Genomic DNA, 12,051 nt, shown 5'->3' on the forward strand with positions numbered 1-12,051 from the left:
CTACAGGCACAAGGGACATAACATCTAAGTTACCGAGTTTGGGGGGTGATGAACTCTTAACGTCAGATGAAGTATTCGCCGGTCCGCCTAACTATGATAAAAAAGAGTAAGCTTAGAGAAATATTTACGTAAGTAATAAAAAAAAAAGATTTAAATGCAACAATTTATCATCTGATAGACTATTTGCATTATTAAAAAGTGTTGTAGTCCGCCTATAATTACAATTAGAAACATCAATTTAAAGTCAAGATTATACATAAAATACAATTGTGCTCTATTAAATTAAATATTAAAATACAAATCATTACTTGTGCTGTAATATTTTTATATGTTACGACTGTATCTGCGTGTCAGATATACTGTAACAAAACGTCTCCACTCAGTTTTCTATATTTTAAGCAACAATAGAAGTATCCATTAACATACTTTCCTAACAGTGTGATATGCACGAAAAAAAGTTAGTACACAATCGTTAACAATTTTGACGCTTATTACAGTGTCGTAAAGTCGATACTAAATATTAATGACACTCATTTGGTCAACAGCTGGAATGACAAGCCCTAGTAGCAAACGAGGACCTGTTGGTCTCCGGGGGAGCGTGCACGCGGATTGTTAATCCTGGTATCGACTTGTATTGCTCGTTAAAATGTTTTGCTCGACCTAACTACGAGTGACTCGAACTACGAACTACGTTTGAGTGGGTTTGTAAAGCGGAGCGCATACAATGCGTATTACTGTTGCGATTTTCTCTGTTTCGTAATCCTTTGATGTGTACTTAGCTTTCCGTGCGCTTTTTGGTGGCACTGTATGTAAATGGGCAACGGTATAAGATGACGTCAATATGTTACTTGGCAATACACATGCCATTAGCTGTAATAGTTCATGTTTATTTATAATGCTATAGTAGTTTCATTCTTATTGGAAAATGCAATGCATAACAGGTCATAATAACTTTCACAGTAATTAAATTACAAAAAATTGTCTTTTCATAATGGTGGGTAGTCAGAAAATGATTGCCGAAGATTATGTGTAATGGACATAGTAAGTGTCATAGCCGAGGATCGTCAAATGTAAAGCTGTGGACGACGCGGGTTAGTCGTAAAGTATATAATTAAAATATAACGATATTAGTATACGGATCAATCTTCTGTTCATGTATAAATAATATGTGTATGAATAAATTAAAAACATATGTAAAATATTAAATACATTCTTTACTAAAATATACCGCATATTTGTATAACAATAAGGAAACAAAAACAGTAACAAATAATTTTCAAGATTCATGTTTGTTTTTTAGAAGAAATTTGCCAGAGGGGGTGTAACTCAGTGGTAGAGTGTCTGCTTCGCATGCTGAAAGTCCTGGGTTCAAATCCCAGCACCTCCAAATTATTACAACATTTTTTGCCACCATAAATTTCATTGTTTATAATTAAATACATATGCATTTATTTCCATTAGTTATTTTACGTATATCATTTTATGTAATGTGCATTAAATTGCGTGCAAAATAGGGTGAATTTTGTCATGAAAGTATTCAAGTGATTAATTAAATCATAAACAATCTCAACATATTACAACCACTTCTAATGTTATTATGTTACCCGATAATAATATAAAGTTTAGCCAAGTTCAAATACACGTGTATAAAACTTATTTCATAGTAATCCAACTATTAATTACATTAAATTATTACCTAGAAAGTCTCGTATCATAAAAATAAGACGGAATATAAAAATAAACATGAGTTATAAATTAAGAATATGTAACTCACATTTACATATTACATTTTAGACAATGTTACTGCAAACTTAAAAGTAATACATTTAATGTAAAAAAAAGTTGAAGAGTATAAATTTCACATAGATTTAGCTTTGAAAATAATTTTAGATGAGCTACTTAAGTGTATTTTAATATTTCATTTTGAAATTGTAAAAATTAAACCTAGTTCTTCAACTGGATTTGTGTTGTTAATTTATTAACCATTGATAAAAAAATGTAATACAATATTAGACTTCTATTATTATATTTATACATACTTATAATAAAATTGGAGTGTCTGTTTGTAATATCAAAATAAGGGCTTTTTAATAAATAGATATGCATGTAAACATGGTACATATACCAAAATACATTTTTTACAATTTTTGTTTGTTTATCTAACCGTCTATTTGTAACGACTAATTTCTGAATCGGCTCTACCGATTTTGACAGGACTTTGATGGACAGATAGCTGATATAATAAATAACTCAGTCTAATTTTAGACGACCTCCGTGGTCGAGTGGTGTGCAAACCGGTTTTCATGGGTACGCCACTCCGAGTTCCTGGGTTCGATTCCCGGCTGAGTCGATGTAGTTTATCATTAGTTTCCTATGTTGTCTTGGGTCTGGGTGTTTGTGGTACCGTCGTTACTTCTGATTTTCCATAACACAAGTGCTTTAGCTACTTACATTGGGATCAGAGTAATGTATGTGATGTTGTTTCGTATTTATTTATTTCAGAATTATGTATAAAATAATGATAGTCAGGCTGCAATGTCCAAATACTGTCATTGCGAGCAGCCACCATTCAGCCGTCGCGTCGAGTGTCTCCCAAAAACGACTTAATATGACAAAAGCAGCCTAATACATAATTAATAAGTTATAGTAAAATCTATGAACTGAAAATACTTTTTGTTAAATTTAAATGCGAAGTCGCCAGCACAGCTAGCAAGCAAAGCACAGTCGATAAATACGTAGTGTTATTTTTCTTTATTGTCATACACTTTTGTGAGCCTTCAAACATTTCTAGCATAGTACCAGAGTCTTCAACATTAAGCTGCGCGCGTCAGATTACCGTTAAAAATAACGACTATTACCTAATATTGGTTATAGATTTTTAATTCTAAAGTAAGTTGTTTAAATATTGTTTTTAAGTCTATAATTTTTATTTTCTTTCATATTAAATATTCACTTGAAATTATTTTCTATACGTGGAAACCGAGCCTAGTTAGCACCTACGTAAAACTAGCCAATTTGTTTCCCACAAACAGCAACACTTAGTATCTAAATTTAAGGGTTCTGTGTAACTACAGGCACCAGAGCACCTCTCAGGTCGCAACGTCCTAAGGTCGTTGTGATGTAAGGAATAGCTAATCTTATAGCACCAATATCAAAAGTCAGAAGAGACCATCAGGTATCATCATTTACCAGAGAATATTTTTTACAAGGTAGTGAAAAACGTTTCGTATAAGTCATGTATACACTGTGTACTTGCCAATCTTCTGAACTTGGCCTTACACGTCGGCGCGTTCACGTGAAGCCAACTAATAATTACGAAGAAAATACTGTATGATTAAAAACATGAATTCCAAAGTCATCAACGATTTACTTTCTTTATTTTCCATTCACATGCTATAAATTGCCGTTCCAATATTGCCTGTATTGTACCGGTTGGAACAATCGCATCTAATTTTCTAGAAATACGCCATTTCTCCGAAGCAATTCTTCGAGGTGCCGCTTTATTAATCACAATTAAGGTTCATAACACGCAAACGACTTGCACAACTTTTTTTCGTTCAATTCAAATGTTTTGAATAAATTACACATAATCACATATGGTTTGATGAAAAAAACATTTCATGCAAAACATTAGTTTTTTTTAATTATCCACCTTTTGTTTGTAAGGGTTTTTCAATTGTAAAGTTAGATTTATGGAAAATACTTTTCAATATGTATTCAACGGAATGTTTTTATCGTGTCAGTGAAATTAAAGTTATTGCGCATTTCATTTAAAACTTTTTTTGAATGATTTTTATAATCAGATAATAGTGCGCATACCTTGTTCTAGTCTGCCGAATGTATAAAAAAATGCAGCAATTATAGACAGATTATTTTTTCCAGAGCGAAAAAATAATATGCTTTACATATGTCTAAGATTAGAGATCTGTTGATCGTCTTAAAATCAAATATTCATAGTCTTATTTAGAGATAATTTACAATGGAATGAGATGTCAATCTCAAAATTTTAAGTCTTAACATCTTAGAACTAGCACGCACTGGTAACTTTTGTCACGGTGAATGTTTCGTAACTCTTGTCGAGTCCATGAATATGTATTGAGGTGCGCGCACCTTACGACGTGACAATTGTGTCTGCATATGTACAGACATATTCCCGGTCTTGACAAGAGTGACGAAACAGTCACCGTGACAAAAGTTACCAGTGCGCGCTAGTTCTTAGTGTCCAAGGTCAAATGGCTAATGGCTAAATAGGTCTGTCAGTCTGCAGCCTTTTCCAATTAATAAAGTAATGAGAAATAATGCATAAGAGAATATAAAAAATAAAGCACACTGTCATTAGATTAATATGATCTCATTAGAGATCTTGAACAATCAATGGTGATAATAATGATGTCGTAAAAAATATTTTTGAATGTCGTCAATAGAATTTTGAGAGAAAAATTGCTATAGATATAGTAGTATTATGCACGTGCGATTTGTCTAACTTGTCTCCTTCAGCTTCCGTTTAAGCATATTTACATGGACATCTGCATCTACGGGGCTAAAGTTTAATTATTATTTATACGTTTTAAGTAGTAAGACGATGATCGTCCAAGTTTCACATACGCAATGTGAAAATAATAGATATAATTTTTTTTTTGTTTTAAATTAATGTACTGTTTCTGATTTTATATGTCGTTAATTTAATCCTTTGGTAGAATAATCATTTTTTTGGATTTTTCTACAGTACATGCCACATTAAACCTTTTTTCAGTCATGGCATTTGAAAAAACGTATAAATGATTTTGATGTTCCTGTATTTCTATTATATCTAGAGGAATTATATCGGTTGATTCTAAAGATTATTGAGAGAACTGTATCCCAAATAACCACATGAGGTAAGTCGGGTCCCTCAAATTATAAATCTCCAAATGCATCAGCTTTAAACGTCCATAAACAAGTAAAACAAAACTTGGCTTCCGTATTGTCAGCAAGCGGCTGCGTGGCAAGAATCCATTTACCTATTTCACAGAAAATGTATTGGCGGGTCGCCAGCTCAAATCCCCCTTGCTCAAGTGCGCCAGTTTTTACACATCATTGCCTGAAATCGAGCTTCGAATCGCTAAGCGATTGAGTAATTTTCATTTATGCACGATGAGCCTTGTGAAGCAAAATGCCCATACTGTGTAGTTTATCAGATTTTACGATAAAATATTGAAATATGCTTTGGATTTTATAAGAGAATTCCAAAAATTGATAGTGTACTAGCGTTTTATTACTTGCTAGGTTAAAGAACCCAGATGATCCAGGGGTAAGAACACGAGCGAATTTTACCCGAAGATTGCGTGTTTGCAATCGCCCAGGTGTTTCAGTTATACCGATCTCAGCGGTATAGGAAAACATCTTGAGCAAACTGAAGATGTCCATGACACTCTGACTTAGTGTATTTTTTCAACTCGCCTGAGTGTAGCTGGGTGAATGATTCCAAAACTTTTCTTAAAAAAATGGGAGAAAACTGGTACTTTTTACTTTACGACACATATAAAACGTGCCTAATATATATAGCTCTGTTAATGCCTACGAATTGCTCTGCCCCGGGTCATATCGTGACTTATGTAACCTTCTCTGAGCCGAGATCTCTTGGTGATTGCGGTTTCAAATCCAAACAGGCGCCGCTAAATTTTCATATTCTTAATTTGGGGTTTTTAATTCATCCCATGCTCGGTGGTAAAAAAAACATTCTACAGAAACCTACATGCACCTTTAATTTCATGTGTCACCAACCCTTATTTAAACAGCGTAGTGGTATAAACTCGCATACCTTATCCGCAAAGTTAGACAAATGGAGCATTAACGAACTATTTGAAACAAAAATAATTTTATAAATCGAACGACCAGATTCAAATATTAGCGTATAAAAGTCTGGACAGTTCATCCAGATTATTATACAGAATATGCAATGCTTTTGCCAAAAGTCAAATACAGTAATTTTAATCAATTATATACGACTATAAACATAATACTACAAAACACATTGTAGTCAATTTCGAATCTTCATACAATGCGGAAAGTTTCTAGAGAACGCTAGAAACTCTAACAGAACATTCGAGAATAATTAAAACATAGTTAAATTCGTCATCTGGCTTCAGTAGCTGGTCGAATTTAACTGTTTTCCAATATTAAATGCAGTGCGATAAAACCCTATAATATAACCTACAAGTAATTTGTTTTTGATTCCATATATTTCCAGCTCAGCACCGGTAATCCTGAATTGCGCTGGCTTTTATTGTTTTTAGGATTTCGGAAACCCAAATAGGAAAGTTCGTTATTTCGTTATGGGCATCGCTAAACTTTTAGTATGATGTAAGTGTGTTATTTTAACATGGTAAGGTACAGTGGGATCTTAACTTACTGGTTCTGGTTGGATATTACCGGTTCAAACCAGTTCAAGTGCCACTTAATTTGTGTTTATCGTTCATTTCGTGCTCTGCGGTTAAGGACAACATTGCATGTGTTGGATGAATATCTGAGTCATGTTTGTCATACCGTATTGGAGTAGCATAGTAACACAATAAGGTTTTTTTATAATGTAGACAGACGGATCAAGTGGGATACTTGATAGTTAGTAGTTACTAAAGTAAGTTAATGGTGATGACCATTGCATATGAGCTATAAGAAGTATATCGACAATGCGCCACCGATATTATACACAAAGATAAACAAAAATCCTAACAAGAGATGAATTATAAACACAAATTAAGCGCATATATATAGTAGTGCTTGCCTGGGGTTGAACCCGCAATCATCGGTTAAGATGCACGCGTTCTAACCACTGGGAAAAGGCCTTGGTCTTATTCAATAGGATATTTAGTTTAATTTCGCCCCGGTCACGTCAGCTTACGCCTCGATGGACTCAAATAACACAGACCACACTGCACCTGTATAGATACACGCACGTACAGTATACTTGGCTAGTCCCGTCGACGGTCTCTATAGATTATGCTGGTTAACAGGACCTCATTTAATCTATACATATAATCAAATTGGAGTGTCTGTTTGTAATATTAAAATAAACTCTTTTTACTAAATTTATGTGAAGTGTATAGAAGATTTACTTGGTGGTAGGGCTTTGTGCAAGCCCGCCTGGATAGGTACCACCCACTCATCACTTATTCTACCGCCAAATAACAGTACACAGTATTGTTGTGTTCCGGTTTGAAGGGTGAGTGAGCCAGTGTAACTACAGACACAAGGGACATAACGTCTTGGTTCCCAAGGTTGGTGGCACATTGACGATGTAAGGAATAGTTAATATTTCTTACAGCGTCATTGTCTATGGGTGGTGGTGACCACTTGGCATCAGGTGGCCCATATGCTAGTCCGCCAACCTATACCATAAAAAAAGTGTCCATATCGGACTACCTCCTTTCTCGTACGTTTGCTGCGCAAACACCGGTCAAAACGTAGTAAAAAAAACATGGTAAATATCCCGTAATTAATAACTGACATTTTGCACACAGTTTTGATGGCTGTCCAAATGTACACCATATTTGTTTAACTAAAATTATATAAAACCTCCTTTTTAAATAAATTTAAATATAATCGAATGTATTACAATTCATTAAATGCTCAGTGGTGAATGAATGGAACAAATACTTCGAAGGAACATACATACATGCTTTTTTAATTTTATTGAAGTTTTAAATCTTTTGAGTCATTATGAAAAAATTAGGAGTATTTATTTATGAGGCGCGCGCATGTATCTTTCTCGTTTACCTACTCATGCGAAAAAAAAGCAAGAGAAATATGTTCGGCTATTTTAATAACATTATATGGGTCATAAATTATTTGCAATTTTATATAATTGCGTTTTAGTATACGTATGTAATGGTGAAGAAAAAAATACATTTACAATAATAGTCATATTTTTTATTTTATTGTAATTAATTAAATGGAATCAAAAACTATTTTTTAATTACGCCATAATATAATTTCTCGGTCGTCATTAAGGAATATAAGATTTTGTTAGGTTTTTATGAAATTAGTGAAGACAAGGATCTTTTCCTGTTTTTTCGTAAATTGCTAATTTATTGGTCATTTTAAGTGATTTGTTAGACGTTCTGAATACTTACGTATTAATTAAATGTTTTTAGTATAATTATTTATTGCCTTGTTTCTATAATTACCTACTTTACTACATCGCATTTAATAACTTGAGCCAAATCTTGGTTCGATTAGGCCAATCGGTATAATTCTTACTAGAATAGACTAAGGCCGTTTCTCCATTTTCGATGACTATTAGAGCTTATTTAATATTATGTAATCCTCAGAATAGAAATTATTGGAGGAGTACCACCCGGTGCAAAGTATAGAGGGGAGCCACGCGCATGGTGATCACCGTAAATGCTTCTTCAATAAATTACTATAATGCAAAATTAATTGTGAAATCGTAATGGTTTCTAAGGCTAACGAGTTTAATGAGCTCTAACATTTTTTAATGTAGTTGAATAATTAAAGTTGGTTAAAGAGTTTCGTTTCGATTATTGGGCTATTTAAATTTAGAATTTGAACAATATAATCCTATTGGCTTTAGAATTATTGACAACTCATACACAAATGTCGAGGAAAAATCTTATAAACAAATCTATCAAAATTGATATGTGATGATGTGCAAAAATATCAACAACAATAACAGCCTGTAAGTTTCCCACTGCTGGGCTAAGGCCTCTCTCTCTTTGAGGAGAACGTTTGGAACATATTGCAGCACGCTGTTCCAATGCGGGTTGGTTCTTGGTCCCCCGATGCAAAATCGTATTCAATCTTATTTGAAGGCACGAAGGTATTAAAGACGAAAAATCAATTAATTACGTAATTGTTTCGAATTTACGGGTCGTTTGTGCCGCAGTTTGAAACAAGCTAAGTTTGAAAAAGCATTAACTACTTCACTCTAATTTCAGTTGTTTGTTTACTGAGCCTTTTTACCTACATAGTTGTGGCGTGCCTTTTAAAGACGTTACGTAATCAAACTATTAGATCTACAGAGGAAACGAATTAACTTGACAGGGATTTCATACTTACTAGCTGGTTCTTAATTCGTTCGGGTGAAAATGATTAATGAGAACGTAACTTATTTTATTTTGTTGAAAAAAATTGGAACTGAAACACCACTACAGTAACAGTCTAATTCATCTAGGGACCTTCCAAAGTCATAAAAAACGGTTCAGCTCTCTAAGATGTGTTCAATGGAATATACACGTTCAGAACTGTAGAAGTTCCATCGAGTTTAGAATGGACACTATATTTAATAACCCGAAGCAAAATACAAATGTGTTTAGATGCCGCTTTGCAAATTGTGGGTGGTGAATGGTCGGCGTGTTTTCGGTTCAGTTGATTATTAAACTTAAACCAAGACACTATCTGCCTAGGAACTGGTCAGCGTTTCAACACTCAATGTTAAAATAAATTGGTTTGTGATAATTTGCGACGGTTTCAAAATACATTCAAATTGGCAAAACGCTATGTCATCTGAAGACGTAGACTTACAACATATTTGATCAATATCCAACAAATATATGTAGATTTATATTTTAAAACATGAAGTGTACAAACACATAAAATTCAGATAGCAGTTACTTTGTTGTTTCAATATTATTATGTTATTCCGTAGGGCTTTCTGCAAGCCCGTGTGGGTAGGTACCACCCACTTATCAGTTACTCTACTTACTTCTTACAGCGTCATTGTCTATGGGTGATGGTGACCACTTACTATCAGGTGGCCCAAATCCTCGTCCGCCAACCTATTCCTATATAAAAAAAACTTTGGTAGCAATCACTTTTTTATATGCGCTCCTGTGTAAACGATTATTACTGTTTCAAACCTAGAAATTTCAATGAAATTCTATCACATATGAATGCACCACCCCTCATTAGAACAGCGTAATGGAATAGTAGCAAACCTCTTTGAAGGGAGAGGAGGCCTTAGGCCAGTGGGAAAATTACAGGTTTATTACTATATGTTTTAATCTTGATGTCAATATGTAGATAAAACAAATTTGGATTGTATCAATACGATTACAAACCTCGATTTTGTCTAAATAAATTAATTACAAATAGCCAATTAAAATGGATCACGTGTCAAATCAGATACACGTGTCATTTCGATTGATTTTGTCTTTCCACAAACAAAATCGACAATCACTATGTGACTTTTTCAAGTCCCGGTCACGTGCCGAGAAGCACACAGTACATGGATCCAAATTGAAAGGTTATACGTTGTTTCAAACGTAGGTGATACGTCAGTGCTTCCGGATTTACAAAAGCTTTATTTTTAACAACGTCGAAAAAACCTGCACGTGTTGTGAGGAATATGAGTCGTATATATCAGCTGGAACAGCGTGTGTTGAAGATATGTAGCTTTTGCCTGACGATATTTTATACCGTTTTGTATTTGTCTGCCTCTATGGTCGAGTTGTCAGGATGTAGTCGTAGATCTAGAGGGTATGGGGTTTGAAATCTGTGTCGAAAAAAAATTGATTGAGCTTTGATGTCGTAAAATGATCAGTAACTCTGTACGTTAGATAACGCATGCCTCGTAAGTAATATTTGTCTTAGACTTAGTCCATAATATTGTATATAGTTTAACTATTTATATATATATATTAACTTATTCTTGTGCAAAAACAAAAACTTTTTGGAAAGGTTTAAAAAAAATCAAAAATCAATTTCATCACTTTATTTAAATGAATTGAATATTTTTATCTATATAAACAATTTAAAAATTATACGTCCTTATGTCCTACTTACATAATTAATATGACAATCTTTCAGTCGGACTCCTCTTTCTTTGTCTATCTTTAGACCGCTTAAATATACTTGTCCCGCTCTTACATAAATACTCTTAGCTTACACAAATTGTTAAATGTTTGAATATACACTACATCCATATTACTTTTAATCACACAACTCTGAATTTCAAAAGAAAAACTTTACAAAAAATCATAAAAAAATACATTCATTTAAATTACAAAGGATAAAATAACTCGAAATACGAACAGTATTGTAAATTGTTTATATAAGTACTTCGATGTAACGCAACAATTAACCTAAGTGTGATTAGAAGGAAAATGGACCATGTCAAAATCGTCAATAATTATACACAAATTAATGCGACATTTCAGTTAGGTATATGTTTCATAGACAACAGAACAACACACAACGCCATAGATTACTTATTAAATTACAAACACACGTAGGTACTTTGCTTAATATCTAATAACATTCAAAATTTCATCTTCGTCTATTCATTCTTTAAAAAAAAAAAACGAAATTTTGAGAAAAAAAAAACTATAATATCGTTATAAATATTTGAAACGGTATTTTTAACCATAAGTTTTATAATGGCAGTGTGTTACATTTGAAGGTGATCATTTCGATTATTTTTTAGATAAAATGTCCACCAACAAATTCTAAGTACGAATAATTGATCCAATAACACTATCAATAAAGTACATCAACAGTTATATTATAAAATTCTCATTAACTGGAATGTAGGAATTAGAATTTCTTAAATAACCTTACATTGAACGCTTTAATGAAACTCTTGTATAATTAAGTCTAATCTTAAACTATTTGTACGCAAAATATCGGGTACAAAAATGAAATTAAGCAAAAATATTATACATATACATAAACGAAAATATTTACTATGAAATATTTCTTTTTAAATTAATTAATGACATTTCTATTTTAACCTGTTATTTCCACACAGCTGTTGTTCGTCAAAATGTTAATAGAATAATAAGTGTCGTTGATTTGTTCAAATTAATCAGACGATTTTGATTTAATAAATCATATTAAAGTTTCGTGGTCGAGTTGAAATAATTACTTAAAAAATCAAAAAGGGATGGCAATACTCTTGCCATCTCTTTTACTCTGAGTTAAGCTCAAACGTAACTTCATACTCATTTAAGTTTTCGATCAATAAACAACTATAGTCAATTCTGTTGACTGGAGCAGTGAAGATGAATAAACAAATTCGACGTCGACATTTCGTAATTGGACGAAATAATTGTG

At 33.0% G+C, this 12,051-nt stretch overlaps 1 non-coding gene across 1 annotated transcript; it reads left to right on the plus strand.

The window, feature by feature from the left end:
• Nucleotides 1–1,315: 1,315 nt before the first annotated feature.
• Nucleotides 1,316–1,387, plus strand: Trnaa-cgc. The gene has a single exon. It is a non-coding gene; the product is annotated as a tRNA-Ala (tRNA).
• Nucleotides 1,388–12,051: the final 10,664 nt, after the last annotated feature.

Source organism: Vanessa cardui, chromosome 21, assembly GCF_905220365.1.
Source record: "Vanessa cardui chromosome 21, ilVanCard2.1, whole genome shotgun sequence".
NCBI lineage: Eukaryota > Metazoa > Arthropoda > Insecta > Lepidoptera > Nymphalidae > Vanessa > Vanessa cardui.